Raw genomic sequence first — 17,599 nt, forward strand, 5'->3', positions numbered from 1 at the left:
GCTCTGGCGTCCAAACAGCCACCGGCGGCGCCCCTCGCAGTGTCCACAGAAGAATATCCCCCAAAATACCCGTATGGTGAAGACAAGCTGCAGCAAGAACAGAACTGTCTACCAATGCATGAAGTGCACCATAGCTGTCTGTGGCAGTTGCACTGCCAAGGTGCAGAGGATATGTGCGAAGTGTATTTGAATTGTATCTGCCGCCTCAACCGTGCGTAAGAGCAGAGCACATCAACTTGTGTATAGCCTACAACTAGTAGCCCATAGCTATTAAAACGGCTTATTCCCTACCAACACAATCAGGTTGCAGCAATGATGCAGCAACGTGCAATTTAGACTTTTGTATGGACCACTCAACGTCAAGTTAAACATGCATGCAACGCAAACGCGCAATCTGCACACAAGTTGCTGCAACGTGCAGGTCCAAAGTGCCCACAACGTGCCTGCAATGTGCACATAACGTTGTGATTTCCGTGATGATTTCGATGTATATTTCGCATGTTTTGTCGCCGTTGTGGAAACGTGGACAGGAAGTAACGTTGTAGTCGTACCTGGCTGCAACGTTGTATACACATCTATATATTACTGTGTTTATGTTGCTGCAACGTGGTCTACACTTCCATTGGCTACATTTATAATTTGCATTACAAACCAATCAGCTCTTTGCACAAGCTCCACTACTTCCTGACACTCTACAGGCATATTTCTTTACCGTCCTATACTATTGGATAGCAATTGTGATGAATCCGGTGTGCAGCACACCTGATCAATCACTTCCATCCACTAGTATAGGACAGGAAAGAAATATGCCTGTAGAGTGTCAGGAAGTAGTGGAGCTTGTGCAAAGAGCCTAGTAATGACATAGTCAATGCAGCAAGCAAAATTATGGTACAAAAGTTATGACACATCACCATTAACAGTTACGCGCGTAGTTTAAACTTTAGTTCATTCATCCATTGAAACGTGAAATAAAATGGGGAAAACGCAAAGAAACCGCAGAAAAACGTCTCGAAAAAGACATGCGCAATTAGGCATTGCCAGAAGAATCCGGGATCATAACTTTGATCAGAAAGTTGACGACGAGCCCGTCAGAGAGACACCGGCTGTCAGCGCCTCGGAGCGGAAAATCCGCGCTGTGGAGAAAGCGTCGATGGATGAAGCGGCCACACAACAGTGCCTAATAATGCATGTAACTCGTATAAACGAGCTGCTGGGTGATTTGATCTGTCCAAATTGCATGGAAAACGGCCTGCAAATACATATTGATCCTCAAAACCAAGGGTTTTGTAGCAGTGTGTTATTAGAATGCACCAAATGCAAAGACCAAGAGAATAGGTACAGGAAGAGCGTGTTCTCATCTTCGCGTCTTCAAGAGTCAACCAGGAGCGATGTAGCCTTTGACATAAACGTCAGAATGGTACTGTTAGCTCATGAGTTAGGACTGGGATATGCTGCCCTAAAGAAGATTGGTAAAGTGTTAGGAATTCCATCTCTTCACTTGAAGTCATATCAGAGACACGACAGGAAAGTAACAGGTAGGCTATTAGAGCTCTATCCTAGAATAATGCAGACCTAGAGAGAGAGAGATATATATCTTACTGTAAAGCACATAATGTTACCATTGTGTAGGAAATGCGCTATATAAATAGCCTTCCATTTGATTTGATGTATATTACATCAAATGTAATATGTATATTACATCAAATCAAATGGTAGGCTATTTATATAGTGCATTTCCTACACAAAGGTAACATTATGTGCTTTACAGTAAGATATCAATATACATGTCTGACAGCAGCACTACAGGCATATGCTGTTATACTCTACTTTTTCAAGCGTTGTTTCTTATGGGGGGATATGAAAACTATTCAAGGAATAAGAACTATTCTGGCAATGAGTAAAACGATTCAGTGAATAAGAAATAAGAATATCTATTACCCTATTTATTACTAAAATTGGGAATTTCAGATTAGGTGTGGGTAGTGGGTTTTATTTTTTTATATGAAAGGTGCTTGAAAGGTGCAATACAAATAAACGTACAGCATTATTGTTTTTTTATATTGCTTAGTGTACACAGTCTAGAAGCTATAACATGTACCAGTATGATGTAGTAGGCCTATCTTGGCTTTTATTTATTTTTTTGTGGCAGAGATAGAACGAGGACTGGAGTCAATGGACAGGACCAAAGAGCAGGTCAGAATGGCTTACGCTGACATAGATCCAGATGTAGCAGACCTGCTTAGGGAGGACTCAGACGCCGTCATTAACATCAGTGTGTCATTTGATGGGACATGGCAGAAAAGGGGTTTCACCTCAAACTACGGCATTGGTGTGTGCATCGACATCATCACAGGGCTAGTGATAGACTTTGAAGTTTTATCTTCATATTGTCATGCATGTTTGTTGAAAGAGTCAGTGAGAGACGGTAAGATTAGTGAGCAGGAGTATAAGAGCTTGAAGGAATCACATGATGATTGTGCAAGGAACTTCAATGGTTCAATCAAAGCCATGGAACAGGAGGCTGCAAAGCGAATGTGGGCAAGATCAGTGAATCGCCACCATCTGCGTTACACTGAAATGCTTTCAGATGGTGACAGTGCAGCATATAAGGCTGTTGTAACATTGAGATGCCCCAAAACCGTTTTTGAAGGCAAAGGCAGGATTGAGGCTGCAGCCAGTATGGCTATTGCCACTTTCAATGAGGGAGCCTCTTCCATGGCAGCAGTGATGAAGAGGCTGTGGCTTGAGAGCACAGTCATCACAGTGAATGCAGTTAGAGAGGAGGATGATGATAGAATATCAAAAGCTGCTGCATTCACTACAGCAAGTAAGCATAAGCGAAAGGCCTCTGATACAGCCAAAAAGGTCAAAAGGCACCATCAACAACTAAAGGAAGGTCCTACATATGGGGCAGGCATGGCAGATTAAGTTTGTATATGGTCAAATAAACCAGTTTTCCTGAGAACATGTGACAAACGGGTATTGCACAAAAGGGTTGCGCAGTATAGGTCCTGTGACCACATAGTGCTATGATTATATACCTGTGCATAGTATCAATCAACAATGTATAGAGTTTAGATGTGTTCAGCAATGTTATAGGGCACTGGGGGATGTGATTGACTGGGTTATTGTTGCTATAAACAGTGATGATTAGTCAGGGAATGTATGAATTCATAATACAATCTTGAACGGCCATTTTCTCAAAATGAGTTGTTTTCAATACTCTGAACGAAAAATAGAGCACTTACATAAACAAATCTTTCCATGTTCATTCAGAGCACTATTTTGAAGATTATTACAGAAGGATTTGTCCATATGTTGCTAATTGCCTGATTTTTTGTACATTTTGTTCTTAAAAACAGCCCGAAAATGCATTTTTAGTACCTGTACATAGTATTTTTTAATTAAAAAGTGAAAAAAAGGATCTATCCAAAATCTGTTCTGTAATAACCTTTGCCCCTAATATGTTGTCAAAATAAAATAAACATTTTATGTCTGGCTCTCTCCAATAACTAGATTTTTGGTTTGTAAGTATATGCAAATGTAAGCATAATTAACTAGATACACCCTCATTTGCATTTTTAAATGTAGATTTATAGAAAACTTGTAATACAAAAAATATTTGTAATAATGTAGATAATCAACTGACAAAGTTTCATGGTGATATCCTGTAGTTAACTTTTTTGCCCTATTCACCTGTAGTGTCTCGCCTTAATGGCATTCTCTGGCTTTTTTCCTAGCTTAGTTAATTCAAACTTCTCAAGCTGTCCCTTAACTTTTCCTAGCAACTTAACAGACAGTGTACCTGACACAGGTGGAAATCACTGTGTTTAGCCCATGATGCAATTTGCTCACACACAGTAGGATCACACCTCAATGCAACTATCTTGGCAGCGCCAAGAAAAGGTTCACGTTTTGGTGCACTAGAAGTAGCTCCCATTTTAAAATAAAGTATGAGGACTATACAAACAATGTCAAAAGTACAGTAAAAAACAATAACTGCTGTGCTGAGAGATTCTCTTTTCTTTTTCCTCTTTCCTGTTATTATTATTTTTTCCCAAAATGGCAGACTTCAGAAGCCAAAATGGTGGACCACAAGGGAAAACAGGAATTCTCTAACTTTTTTTTTTCACACAAGCAGCAAAACAGAAGTCAAACCATGTGGTGGACTAGTTAACATGCGGTGAACTACCTAGCACATGGACACTAGAGTCCTGAAACAATAGAACAACAAAAAACACAACAATAGAACAACAAAAAACACGCTAACAGAGAAGATAGGTAGCTTGGAGCAGAACCAAAAGAATAAAGGCTGAGCACAGAGTGCCGTAAAAACCAAAAATAACCCCAAAACTTAACACAAAACAAAGCCAGCACAACAACAGACACTTAAATGCAAAACCAAACCGTTGCTAGCATATACAGAAGTACAACACTAAACAAAAACCCAGAAAACAGGATCTGAAATCTCAAGACAAGACTCAAACAAAACGAAACAAAACAAGGCCTTCACGTCTAACTTAGCCAATCACCCGGGGTTTCAAATAACCTCTCGAACTATCACAGCCATCCCCGTTGTTGTGCCCTCACAACTGGAGTAAAAAACCCACGTTGAGTCGCGCAACCCCACGACACAGAACCAGGCTTTTCCGAGGTAACAGAAACGCCTGAAAACCCAACCTAGGACAGGATTCCGTAAACAGTCATGCGGCCAACAGCCTACGTAACCTCCCTGTATAATGCAGAACAAAACAACCCGATGTAGTGCAGAACACAGAATCATATAACCGGTGCGAATAAAACTATGGTCAATGTCTCCAGCTGAAAAACACAACGTACCACTATGATTAAGATTCACAACGTACCAGTCCTTTAGCGAGCTGCAGAGGTGAAGGGCCCCGAGAAAAAAACAGCCAGCCTACGCTGGCCGCTCGGAGTTGTCTCCACAAGATCGAACTTGCCACGGATCCACGCTTCGCCTCCGGAGCACGCAAAAAAAAAACGTAGTTGACCCAAAAAACGTCCTTCGTTTTTCTTCTCGTCGCCAGATTATGAAAGTATTTTTATACTTGGTTTAAAAATAAGAGCACGCGAGTGGTCGATTCAAGCTGGTTTAAAACAAAGACAATAGATTGATTCTGAAATACGTTTGCAAGCGGTCCCTCACACAGGAAGTGATTCCATAGTCAGAGCAAAGATACTGAGAAGGGAGAACCCTTTTAAAGGGGGGTACAGGGGATGAGAGACGTGACCAACTGGTCTGGACAAACAAGATTACTTCTGTGGGAATGGAGTTAACTTCTGGTTTCCACAAACGTTGTAAAACAATAAACTCAGAGAACTTCAGGAACATCAATCAAGTAGGAAAACAGAAAAACTATTTTTGGAGTGAACACATGGAAACACACTTGAAATACTTTAACAAGAGTCAGAGGAGAGAGTCAGAGGGGAGAGTAAGAGGGGGGGAGTCAGATGGGGGGAGTCAGAGGGGGAAGTCAGAAGGGAGAGAGTCAGAGGGGGGAGTCAGAAGGGAGAGAGTCAGAGGGGGAAGTCAGAGGGGGGAGTCAGAAGGGAGAGAGTCAGAGGGGGAAGTCAGAAGGGAGAGAGTCAGAGGGAGAGAGTCAGAGGGGGAAGTCAGAGGGGGGAGTCAGAAGGGAGAGAGTCAGAGGGGGAAGTCAGAAGGGAGAGAGTCAGAGGGGGAAGTCAGAGGGGGGAGTCAGAAGGGAGAGAGTCAGAGGGGGGAGTCAGAAGGGAGAGAGTCAGAGGGGGGAGTCAGAAGGGAGAGAGTCAGAGGGGGGAGTCAGAAGGGAGAGAGTCAGAGGGGGAAGTCAGAGGGGGACACAGGCTGAATAGAACAGAACGTTTATTTCACCATATGGAACAAGTAGCCCTACAGGTACACGTACATTGGAATTGTAGTTATTGCTTATCCTTACAATATCTTATCCTAACAATATCTTATCCTTAAAATATCTTATCCTTACAATATCTTATCCTTACAATATCTTATCCTTACAATATCTTATCCTTATAATATCTTATCCTTACAATATCTTATCAGCACTCATTATTTCCCCATTACAGTCCTAGGTATGCAGCTAGATATTATAAGGTTCCCAATTTGGCAATTGACTATCCGTAGTCTAGCATGGCCTTGTTTATGAGGCTGGTTGCAGCCAATCACCCTCTGAGCAGAGCGGATGATACTCAGCTGAGCCTGGTCTGTGGTGGTGAAGTACCAGGTGGTGATGGAGGAGGTGAGGAGGGACTCCATGATGGAGGTGTAGAAGTGTATCATCATCACCATATACAAACATGTATGCTTTAGAACAGATTAAGCTCACTTGTCATCATTCAATAACAGCATATCAGTTCTTTATCTTGTGTAGCGTATTAGGCTACCCATATCAGGGCTTTATGGGTTTAGTTCATGGCGGGAAAACGCCAGAGAAGCGGGTATAAGGATTAGGATTATCCCATTAATTTGGTTTAATGCTCTTTTCATCCCCTTAGTGATGCACACAGCACATGGTGATTGTGGCACTGCTATAGAATCCCGGTGCAGATATTAGAGGTATAGATTAGATTATAGAGGTAACTGTGAAGGAAAGAAGGAGTAGTCTGAATTAATCTTTTTGGCTTGTGCATTTCATTTTAAATTCCTCATCTTTTGATATAGGCAATATCACTTGTTTATGTGTTGGCTGATGGGGCCTCAAATGATTCCTGATTGAAGTACAGACCGCAAATCTTTTTTGCCAATAAAATATGCTGTTTATTTATAATTTGCAGTCTCCCTTAGTGAGAGAGACAGTCATGCTGGTCTTCCCTGCAGCTGAAGGGCTGGTGGTCACATGGTCATCAGCAGGCCCCTTGGCCCCTCCTCTTTGACTGTCTGGCTCTCTTGTTCGGGCAGCGCTGAAGGCGTGGCACCAGTGGGCTTTCAGCAACACAAGTATTGCTCTTCTGGTCTGGCATTCTGTCCTGTCCCAGTCCCTGGTCCACTCTGCTTTTAACCTGAGGAGAGGACACAACTATTATTAAGGAATTACATTACTGCAATGTTTAATCATCCATCTCCTCCCATTGCCTTGTCTGCCCCCCCTGGGTCCTCAAAGCCCTTCCATGGTGCCCAGTCTACCTGGAGGACTGCCCTGATGGTAATCCCAAAGAGCAGGCCGATTCCTCCAAGAAGACAGCAGATTGCTGCTAGGGCCGATCCTCCCACAACAGAGGATATTCCAGCCAAGGCCTTAGCTGAGAGGTCCCAGAACATGCTGGTGTCCATCTGTGTCCCAGCGCCCAGAGCCCTGGTCCTGCTGGAGGAGACGGGCAGGGTCTCCATCACTGCTTGTTCCTCAGAGCTTCTGAGCTCAGTCTCCTGGGCCAGGGATGTTTCAGTGACCAGGGCTTCTCCTGTCCTCTGGTGGGTGTTGCATGTCTTCGTGTCTGTCTCTGTCAGGCCGATGAAGGTGGAGAAGTCCAGGAAGTCAAAGTGGAGGGTGATGAAGACCCGGTCCGCTCTAACCGGTGGAGTAGCAGCCCATTGTTTAGGGACCATAGGAGGCATCAAGGCGTCTCTGAAGGCCTCAATATCTGGAGGCTCAGTCTTGATCAGCGCCACTAAGAGAACAGCTGCAATGAGAATCTTTAAACGGCCAAAAGCCATCGGGGAAGTCAGAAAAGTTCAGAGGAAATTCAATAGTGTCTGCACTTTGGTGAGGTTTGTGTTATGAATCTTCAGAATGTTCCAAAAACCTATGGTTTGTTGTCATTGTTATGGCAACAATTATTATGTCATAGGAGAAAGCTGTGACATCATCTCTAGAATCTTCATGACATTCTAGTTCCTTTTCTCATAATATTAGAATATTATGGTGTGTGTTCTATCTGTGGGGTGCACACAGTTGGATAATGTGAGATTAATTTGTTTTTGTCACCAAAAACATTCCCTTTCGGAACTAACACCACACTGTGGCTTTATTTGTCTGAATTTTTTTTCTCTATTTTTTGTCACAACAAACATACAGTACCTCACCTTTACCTACAATATTTTTTCTAATACAATTTTTTTTTCATACAGGGACAAAGAGACCTCATGTTCCACCTTTCATCCTTATGAAAGCATAAGCAATAATTCTGAATTTATAAATATAGTAACATACAGTAGTCATGATAATCTCTAGCATGTTATTAACTGGATGATTCACTTTTGAGTAGAGCCAATGAATATTTGCTTACTTACTTACTTACTTTTTGCGGCTTTGCCTGCAGCCTCCAATCACAGATCTAGGACCAGGTCAGAATCAGAATTCATTTGTTGCCATTTGTACTATACATAGCCTAAATATGATTTTTTTTTTGCAACACTGTGGTGCTTTAAAACAATACAATAATGGACAAATGCAAGGACAGGACAGGACAGTGCAAGATACAAACACAGTGCAATTGGACTACAAATGAGTGAGTGCAGTAGTCAGTATACTGCAAAGATGCAGGGGGCGGGGGAGAGAGTCAGAGGGGAGAGAGTCAGAGGGGAGAGAGTCAGAGGGGAGAGAGTGAGGGGAGAGTCAGAGGGGAGAGAGTCAGAGGGGAGAGAGTCAGAGGGGAGAGAGTCAGAGGGGAGAGAGTCAGAGGGGATAGAGTGAGGGGAGAGTCAGAGGGGAGAGAGTCAGAGGGGAGAGAGTCAGAGGAGAGAGTCAGAGGGGAGAGAGTCAGAGGAGAGAGTCAGAGGAGAGAGTCAGAGGGGAGATAGTCAGAGGAGAGAGTCAGAGGGGAGAGAGTCAGAGGGGAGATAGTCAGAGGAGAGAGTCAGAGGGGAGAGAGTCAGAGGGGAGAGAGTCAGAGGAGAGAGTCAGAGGGGAGCCATGTTGATGAGGCTGATGGCCGAGGGGAAAAGGCTGTTCCTGTGTCGGACAGTTTTAGGCCCAATCCCAAACCACCCTCTACCCACTCCCACTCCGCCACCGAGTGTCCCTCCAAATGAAGTGTCACTCACAGCTGTGGAGGGCACTCTCAATCGATGAGGAGGGGATATAAATGGAGAGCCAAATGTGGGACGGACTCCCCACTCCACCAGAACCGACCGGGACAGGGCCGTCACCATGGCATGTTTAGGTGATTCATGGGAAAGAAATATAAATCACTATCAAGAATCACTATCAAGAAAACCACATCAAGAATATTACAAAGACATCCTTTTACCACCTAAGGAACATTGCCAAGGTGCAACCCTTTCTCTCTCAGGCTGACACCGAAAGATTAATGCATGCTTTCATCACAAGCAGGCTGGACTACTGCAATGCTCTACTATCAGGCCTACCTAAGAAAGCAATCTCTAAGCTTCAAATAATACAGAATGCTGCAGCAAGAGTCCTCACTAAGACTAGACGAAGGGCACACATCACACCAGTGTTAAAATCACTACACTGGTTACCAGTCAACTCTAGAATAGACTTTAAAATACTATTACTAGTCTATAAATCTCTCCACAGTCACTCACCAGAATATATGTCAGACATGCTTGTTAAGTACATGCCAAACAGACCACTTAGATCCTCAGGCACTGAACTTTTAACAGTTCCAAAAGCCAGGACCAAGAAACATGGAGAGGCAGCGTTTAGTTTCTATGCCCCCAACCTCTGGAACACCCTACCGGAGTGCCTAAGAAGGGCTGAAACAACGGAGGTCTTCAAGCGAGACCTCAAGACGTACCTTTTCGACCTAGCCTACAATCACTAGCTAGGACCTTGAGACACAGAAAGGCAGCCTCAAACCTACCTGTGAATCCTCTGTATACATTGATACTTGTCCTGCTATGCAATGTATGTATATCAAGTAGTGTACAGAAGCTGGTTATCCTGAAACAGGCTTGTTCTGACTGTTGTGTTGCTTCAATGACACAGTGTGCTACTAACCGTTTTCTGTCTCCCCTAGTGTCTCTCTCTCTCCCTCCTATCCTCTAACCAGGTCCAGTGTCAGCTGCGGAGCTGTGGATATCGTAGTATTTAGTACACACACACACACACACACACACACGTACACACAAGACACACATCAGTCCACATCCGGCTTAGGCCTGGACATGATGCTCTTAGCCTTTCTTGCTCCGAAAACTTAATTTAAACTTAATTTAATATTATTTATTGTTCTTTAAATGTTCTTAGCCATTAGACAAATATATTCCAGGAGCCTGCCCCAGGTTGCCTGTTTCAATATCTGTGTGGTCTGAATGGCTCTATGTGCTACTAATCCTGCTCTGCCTTCCCTCTGCCTTCCCTCTCCCTGGTGCCTCTCTCTCTCCCTCCTATCTTCTAACCAGGTCCAGTGGATGCCCCACTGTCACCAGCAGACCTCACGAAGTCCGATAGATACCCCTGGGTCTACTGTGGATGATGTAGCATGTCCGTAGAATATTCTTTCTCCTATGATGCTTTTAGCCTCTCTCACTCTGAAATGTAATTCAATGCAATGTATTGCTTCATAAATGTTCTTAGCCGGTAGACAAACATACTCCTGGAGCTTGCTCGATCGCCTTGTTGAGAGGGGTCAGGGAAGAATTTTTACAGCTCACTTATCCGGCCCCCGGGTGATTACTGTTTTTTTGCTTCCCTCTGGAATATGTAGAGAGTGGGTCGTATGCCCACCTCCCTTGTTCTCTGTGAAGCGCATTGTGTTGCCTCTGGGTATGAAATGCGCTATACAAATAAAGCTTTGATTGATTGATTGACTATAATTAAATCAATGTATGATGAGAAATGGTCAAAAACCCAAACGCAAATATGTTTTTGCAAATGAACTCTAAGTAAATGAATACTATAACACTACATATTATATATACAGATCACATATACATATACATACTATAACACTACAATACATCAATCAATTAATAACTTACTCCCATGCCTCTTTGGCAGCATTCCTTCTTTTGTGAAGAGCCATTTGCATATCGCGGCCTAATGGAATGGAATATATGTATGTAGGCTACATTTGACGTAGACCTAGGCCTAGATTTGTTTTATGTCGGCTATGAATACAGGCTTGTAAGAGTTTGCTACAAGTCAAGTGATATAGGGATAAAGTGATGCTCTCCTATTTTTGGTTGTATCTTTTGACACCACATTCTGCGATTTTGTTTGAGGCAGTGAAATCAGTGTGAGAAAAACAAATGTTTGAGTGCTGTAAAATAATCTAAAATAATTGACAGTGTAGGAAGACGGAACGTTATTTATATGTGGTTGCCTGCAGCATCTCTTTGGCACGTGCACTTCCTGCTTTGGCTATCGGGAGCTTGCACCGATGCAGGCTTGCTATTTAAGGAGTTGACAGCCCACTCGCACTCCCAGCGCACTCCGCGCTAATTGGTTTGGGACGGCCCTTAACATGGCGAAGCTCGGCGTGAACGCGCAAACGGAGGGGGAGTGGATAGGGCGAGGGCTTAGGGGGTGGTTTGAGATTGGGCCTATGTCTGTGAGGACCGCAGCCTCCTGCCAGAGGGGGGCGGTGTGAAGAGTCCATAGCCCGGTGGGAGGGGTCGGCAATGATCTTTCTGGCCCGCTTCAGCACCCTGAAATCATGCAGAGTCTGGAGGGAGGGCGGGGCCTTGAGGGAGGGCGGGGCCTGGGGGAGGGCGGGGCCTGGAGGGGGCGGGGCCTGGAGGGGGGTGGGACGTGGAGGGAGGGCGGGGCCTGGAGGGGGCGGGACCTGGAGGGAGGGGGGGCGGGGCCTGGAGGGAGGGCAGGGCGCAGCCTTCTCCCACCCCCCTGATCACCCGCCGTTAATAACTCTGGTCCTTGACTGTAGCGGTGGGGAACCAGGTGGTGATGGAGACGTGAGGATGGACTCGATGATGGAGGTGTAGAATTGAACCATCATAGTCAGAGTCGAAACGAAATAGCTTCCTCACTTGCTCCAGCACGCATGCGCACAGCGTGCTAGAGCAACGATTGCGCGCTGTGCGCATGCGTGCTGGAGCAAGTGAGGAAGCTATTTCGTGTCTAAAGATGTTTCTAAAGATCATATTACAGAGGCATGTGAAAAACCACAACAGGCCTACGCTCTATGTAAGCACAACTAGCGATTCATAAAGACAGATTGATGAAAACAACCGTTTTGCGGCAGAAAATAGATTTTTAGAAGCTGCATTCCCGGTGCCCCCACCACCGCCATTACATGGATATACTGGCTCGCGCTGGATTTTACATTTCTTCTACATGCCTCCGAACTACACCAAAGTGATCTCGGTGAGTCAAACGTCTTATAATATGTCGTAAATAAGGTCCAGGTTGTCAAAAACGAGCATTGTCCTTTAAGCTCCAGGTTGTTCCAGCTGCACCAGGACAGCAGCTGCTCATTCTCCCACCTGCAGGCAGACTCGTCCCCATAGAGATGAGTCCTATGAGGGGTGTCGTCTGCTAACTTCAAGAGCTTCATGGACTGATGGCTGGAGGTGCAGCTGTTCATGTGCAGTGAGAATAGTAGGGGGAAAGAACTGAGGCCCCTAATTAGCCTTAGACCATCCTGATCTTGCAAGCTTATATTATTTTTCTCTACACAGATCTGGTGCATCAGGTTAATAGCAAGGCTTTTAGAGAATTTAAGGAGTAAAATCAATTACTCTCTTTCAACAGAATTTCTTGTGCTATACTTGTAAGGAATATGTGGATGACTTGAGCAGAATACCTCGGGAGGTTTTGGAGGTGAGCACATGCATTTTGGGGACCATATGGCACCTGGACATAGAGGTTGGGGAAAGATAATTATTAATAAAAGGCTGTTAATCTTGCTCCCATTATGAAGTGATCCTACCTCTGATGTCTTTATCCAGGAAGCTGGCATCAGACTGATTGTGATTGGACAATCTGGCCATCGCCATATAGAGGTATCTAATATTTGCAACAGCTCAGTTATTTATTTTCCTGTTTGTTATTTTGGGTGTCATATCCCTTTAATGGTGCCTTGCCTGATGTCTTGCAGCAGTTCTGCTCACTGATGGGATACCCTCATGAAATCTATGTGGACACAGAGAGATGCATTCACAAAAAGCTTGGCATGCGATGAGGGGATGTATTTGTGGAATCAGGTGAAAAAGTCAGCACTTGATTGTGACTACTACACACACAATTGTGTGCTGTGTACCACTATACTGTAACAATGTAATTATGGTTACACATTTATACATTGTGTGTGTGTGTGTGTGTGTGTGTGTTTGTTTAGCCAACCCGAGCCCTCATGTGAAGTCAGGCATGTTGGTGGGCCATATGAAGAGCATGTGGAGGGCCATGACCAGTCAAGCGTTCGACTTCCAAGGAGACCCCCTTCAACAAGGGGGGGCCCTCATAGCAGACCCAGGTAATGCCTTACTACAAGTGATTATGCCATTGCAAAGTTGTGTACGATAAGTGTGCAACGAGCAATTCTCCAAAAATGGCCCAGCGTGTGCTGTGCAAGGTCATTGATCAGCCTGCTGACCTCTCCTCTGCTCCTTGTGCTGGTGCTGTTCCTCTCTGACCCGTACGACCCTCCTGGTTCCACAAGCTCACGTTCTGTGTGAGCGAAGCAGAGTGTGAGTCGGCGTGGTTGGCTGTGCTGTGACTGGCTGTCTCTCGCTCCGCAGGCTCTGAGGTGCATTTTGCCCATTTTGACATGAACCGTCTGGACCACATGCCCATCCCCTGGCTCCTACAGATGGCCGGAGTGCAGCGGACTGTGGACCTCAGCGCCAGGCCAAGGATAATCCATGTGTAGCCCGCTTGTAGCCCATGCCAAGCTGCCCCCCGCCCCTGGCCGGCATCAATAGCAGTGTGCCTCGGCTCTCGCCATCTTTGTTGTTATGGTCTGTCTTGCTTGGCAAGGTAGGGTAGCGTAGACTTGGCATCACAGAACACATTACAGGTCTACGGCTGGGATGGGAGTGACACGGTAGTGGACGTGAATCGGGATCCAGTTTAGGACTATTTGGGGTAATACTGCAGGACTAGACTGCTTTTGTTGACTTTGTGACCATTGGCGGCTTTTGGAATATAATGATGTAATCTGCTGATTTGCCATACTGATGTGTATGCCATTGTCCATAACTGATATTGTAAATAAAGTTTCATATCTCGGATTGTTCGGGAGCCTGCATAGGCAAGATGCAAATTCAGTCATCGTCACTATATTTGTCATGCAGACGCGACTTGCTTTAATCGGAGGCAAATAGAATGTTTTTGCAGTAAAGTAGAAGCAGAGGGGTGGCCGAACCATTAGGCTACGTCACAGAGGATCAGAACTTGCCCTGCTCAACGTCACCATTGGAAAAACTGCTGCCCTGGAATACAGCTGTCCCTCGGATGACACGCCAGCTCAACAACCCAAGGAAGTGGAATTAATGCTCTGAAAAGCTCGGGCATTCCGCACTGCAGACCGGAGATCTCGCCACTCGATTTGGGAATGTTTGCGATGCATGCATAAAGTGAGAATGAAGCGCAAAGGCGAGAGGAGGCAACCGGAGAGAGTCAGAGGAGAGAGTCAGAGGGGAGAGTAAGAGGGGGGGAGTCAGATGGGGGGAGTCAGAAGGGAGAGAGTCAGAGGGGGAAGTCAGAGGGGGACACGGGCCGAATAGAACAGAAAGTTTATTTCACCATATGTAACAAGTAGCCCTACAGGTACACGTACTGTACATTGGAATTGTAGTTATTGCTTATCCTTACAATATCTTATCCTTAAAATATCTTATCAACGGTCATAATTTCCATGGGGAAAGCCTAGGTATGCAGCTAGATATTATAAGGTTTCCAATTTGGCAATTGACTATCCGTAGTCTAGCATGGCCTTGTTTATGAGGCTGGTTGCAGCCAATCACCCTCTGAGCAGAGCGGATGATACTCAGTTGAGCCTTGTCTGTGGTGGTGAAGTACCAGGTGGTGATGGAGGAGGTGAGGAGGGACTCCATGATGGAGGTGTAGAAGTGTATCATCATCACCATATACAAACATGTATGCTTTAGAACAGATTTAGCTCACTTGTCATCATTCAATAACAGCATATCAGTTCTTTATCTTGTGTAGCGTATTAGGCTACCCATATCAGGGCTTTATGGGTTTAGTTCATGGCGGGAAAACGCCAGAGAAGCGGGTATAAGGATTAGGATTATCCCATTAATTTTGTTTAATGCTCTTTTCATCCCCTTAGTGATGCACACAGCACATGGTGATTGTGGCACTGCTATAGAATCCCGGTGCAGATATTAGAGGTATAGATTAGATTATAGAGGTAACTGTGAAGGAAAGAAGGAGTAGTCTGAATTAATCTTTTTGGCTTGTGCATTTCATTTTAAATTCCTCATCTTTTGATATAGGCAATATCACTTGTTTATGTGTTGGCTGATGGGGCCTCAAATGATTCCTGATTGAAGTACAGACCGCAAATCTTTTTTGCCAATAAAATATGCTGTTTATTTATAATTCTCAGTCTCCCTTAGTGAGAGAGACAGTCATGCTGGTCTTCCCTGCAGCTGAAGGGCTGGTGGTCACATGGTCATCAGCAGGCCCCTTGGCCCCTCCTCTTTGACTGTCTGGCTCTCTTGTTCGGGCAGCGCTGAAGGCGTGGCACCAGTGGGCTTTCAGCAACACAAGTATTGCTCTTCTGGTCTGGCATTCTGTCCTGTCCCAGTCCCTGGTCCACTCTGCTTTTAACCTGAGGAGAGGACACAACTATTATTAAGGAATTACATTACTGCAATGTTTAATCATCCATCTCCTCCCATTGCCTTGTCTGCCCCCCCTGGGTCCTCAAAGCCCTTCCATGTTGCCCAGTCTACCTGGAGGACTGCCCTGATGGTAATCCCAAAGAGCAGGCCGGTTCCTCCAAGAAGACAGCAGATTGCTGCTAGGGCCGATCCTCCCACAACAGAGGATATTCCAGCCAAGGCCTTAGCTGAGAGGTCCCAGAACATGCTGGTGTCCATCTGTGTCCCAGCGCCCAGAGCCCTGGTCCTGCTGGAGGAGACGGGCAGGGTCTCCATCACTGCTTGTTCCTCAGAGCTTCTGAGCTCAGTCTCCTGGGCCAGGGATGTTTCAGTGACCAGGGCTTCTCCTGTCCTCTGGTGGGTGTTGCATGTCTTCGTGTCTGTCTCTGTCAGGCCGATGAAGGTGGAGAAGTCCAGGAAGTCAATGTGGAGGGTGATGAAGACCCGGTCCGCTCTAACCGGTGGAGTAGCAGCCCATTGTTTAGGGACCATAGGAGGCATCAAGGCGTCTCTGAAGGCCTCAATATCTGGAGGCTCAGTCTTGATCAGCGCCACTAAGAGAACAGCTGCAATGAGAATCTTTAAACGGCCAAAAGCCATCGGGGAAGTCAGAAAAGTTCAGAGGAAATTCAATAGTGTCCACACTTTGGTGAGGTTTGTGTTATGAATCTTCAGAATGTTCCAAAGACCTATGGTTTGTTGTCATTGTTATGGCAACAATTATTATGTCATAGGAGAAAGCTGTGACATCATCTCTAGAATCTTCATGACATTCTAGTTCCTTTTCTCATAATATTAGAATATTATGGTGTGTGTTCTATCTGTGGGGTGCACACAGTTGGATAATGTGAGATTAATTTGTTTTTGTCACCAAAAACATTCCCTTTCGGAACTAACACCACACTGTGGCTTTATTTGTCTGATTTTCTTTTCTCTATTTTTTGTCACAACAAACATACAGTACCTCACCTTTACCTACAATATTTTTTCTAATACAATTTTTTTTTCATACAGGGACAAAGAGACCTCATGTTCCACCTTTCATCCTTATGAAAGCATAAGCAATAATTCTGAATTTATAAATATAGTAACATACAGTAGTCATGATAATCTCTAGCAGGTTATTAACTGGATGATTCACTTTTGAGTAGAGCCAATGAATATTTGCTTACTTACTTACTTACTTTTTGCGGCTTTGCCTGCAGCCTCCAATCACAGATCTAGGACCAGGTCAGAATCAGAATTCATTTGTTGCCATTTGTACTATACATAGCCTAAATAGGATTTTTTTTTTTGCAACACTGTGGTGCTTTACAACAATACAATAATGGACAAATGCAAGGACAGGACAGGACAGTGCAAGATACAAACACAGTGCAATTGGACTACAAAAGAGTGAGTGCAGTAGTCAGTATACTGCAAAGATGAAGGGGGCGGGGGAGAGAGTCAGAGGGGAGAGAGTCAGAGGGGAGAGAGTGAGGGGAGAGTCAGAGGGGAGAGAGTCAGAGGGGAGAGAGTCAGAGGGGAGAGAGTCAGAGGGGAGAGAGTCAGAGGGGAGAGAGTGAGGGGAGAGTCAGAGGGGAGAGAGTCAGAGGGGAGAGAGTCAGAGGGGAGAGAGTGAGGGGAGAGTCAGAGGGGAGAGAGTCAGAGGGGAGAGAGTCAGAGGGGAGAGAGTCAGAGGGGAGAGAGTGAGGGGAGAGTCAGAGGGGAGATAGTCAGAGGGGAGAGAGTCAGAGGAGAGAGTCAGAGGGGAGAGAGTCAGAGGAGAGAGTCAGAGGGGAGCCATGTTGATGAGGCTGATGGCCGAGGGGAAAAGGCTGTTCCTGTGTCGGACAGTTTTAGGCCCAATCCCAAACCACCCCCTACCCA

General features: G+C 45.1%; 1 pseudogene across 1 annotated transcript; it reads left to right on the forward strand.

Annotated features, from left to right (window-relative positions):
* The first annotated feature begins 12,390 nt into the window (after positions 1-12,390).
* On the forward strand, positions 12,391-13,749 carry LOC311324154 (peroxiredoxin-like 2C; annotated as a pseudogene). The gene is made up of 6 exons: positions 12,391-12,411; positions 12,633-12,701; positions 12,830-12,883; positions 12,979-13,084; positions 13,219-13,353; positions 13,619-13,749. The product of its transcript is annotated as a peroxiredoxin-like 2C (transcript).
* Positions 13,750-17,599: the final 3,850 nt, after the last annotated feature.

Source organism: Borostomias antarcticus (assembly GCF_949987555.1).
Source record: "Borostomias antarcticus genome assembly, chromosome: 22".
Classification (NCBI taxonomy): Eukaryota; Metazoa; Chordata; class Actinopteri; order Stomiiformes; family Stomiidae; genus Borostomias; species Borostomias antarcticus.